Source organism: Trypanosoma theileri (assembly GCF_002087225.1).
Source record: "Trypanosoma theileri isolate Edinburgh chromosome Unknown TM35_Tth_26_V1, whole genome shotgun sequence".
NCBI lineage: Eukaryota > Euglenozoa > Kinetoplastea > Trypanosomatida > Trypanosomatidae > Trypanosoma > Trypanosoma theileri.
This window is the reverse complement of record NW_021639868.1, coordinates 37278-37845: the sequence shown is the minus strand read 5'-3', so window position 1 is coordinate 37845 and position 568 is coordinate 37278.

Below are 568 nucleotides of genomic sequence, written 5' to 3'. Positions count from 1 at the left end.
CAGTACCTCGGGAACACGAGTGATGCCTCTGCTGCCGCTGTGATCCGCTGCGATGAGGCGGCTGCGGTTGAGGATTGGAGTTATGTTAGTTTGTCGTGGTGGACCTTTTTTTCCCCTAGAAAGTTTTTTTTTGTATTTGATGGATATATATATATTTGTTACTAGTCTTTTTTTTTTTTACATTTGGTGATATCGGTGGAGTGTTGATTCTTTTTTCTGCGGATTTTCTTTTTTTATTTATTTTTGAGACCATTTTTTTTTTTTAATATATTCCGTTTTTTATGTTCCCGGAAAAATAAAAATAAAAAAATAATATATATATATATATATATATATATATGTATTTATATTTGGTGTGGTGGTGATGATTCAGGATGATTCGGCTTGTATATTTCTTTAACTTTTTTTTCCTGTTATACGTATAAATCTTTTTTTCATTGTGATAATTTTTTTTTCTTTTCGTGTTTTTTTTGTTGTTATTTTATTGCGTTCCTGTGTAATGGAGGTTTTTTTTTTGAATTTGTATTGCCAATTTTATGAAGAGTTATTATTATTTTTTTTTTTTTTT